Raw genomic sequence first — 835 nt, forward strand, 5'->3', positions numbered from 1 at the left:
ATCTCCTACTTGAACTAAAACTGTAGTCAGTGGGTTGTAAACAATCCAAAAGGCGGGATAATACTAAATACAATAAACTAAGGCATCCATATATCCATTACACATCTCTCATTTTTCGTAGATTATATAATGTACATGTCTCGTAGACCTAGACACTCTAGATGACCCTCAAACACTTTAGCCATGAGGGCCTTCGTAAATGGATCAGTAATGGCTACTGCCCACTGTTGTCACAATATAAGCTCTTAGAACAACTCGAGAGAGAACCTTGCGGCGTAGGAATAGAGAGTGGGCCGATGCCACCACTCTTCTCTTGCTCCACCTTAAAATGAAAAGGAAAACTATGGACAACAGCGTGAATTTGTGGAACAAAAGATTGTAAGAACGATGAACTCCTTCTCTGGAGAATACCCTTGGTATTTATAGAGCATCCACGCTGAAAGGCGGCTTCTCTCTCATGGTTGTACAGATGGGACAACTTTAATTCTTGACTGATGCGCCGAATAATTGTCACCGAAAAGTTGAATGTACTTTGTGACCGTTATCGGCTGTCAACTTAATTTGGACAGCTTTAGTTTCTGACTGATGCGTCATCAACTTTCTGCCCCATCACGGTTAATTGGCCTTTCACCTAGATGCGCCCACCATGTTGCACTGACCAAGTTGCGACGATCCTTCTTGGGCAAATGTTTGCGAGCATGATCATCGCAAAGCCTTGCGGTGAAGTTGCACTAGACCAATGATTTTCTATGGTCGCAATTCTTGCATTGCGTCAACGCATATTCTGCACAAAAATACAAAAATCAACTGTTCTAATGCTCTAAACGCATGCGAC

The sequence above is a fragment of the Benincasa hispida genome, chromosome 6 (assembly GCF_027475165.1).
Source record: "Benincasa hispida cultivar pf3 chromosome 6, pf3_genome.v1.1, whole genome shotgun sequence".
Taxonomy (NCBI): Eukaryota; Viridiplantae; Streptophyta; class Magnoliopsida; order Cucurbitales; family Cucurbitaceae; genus Benincasa; species Benincasa hispida.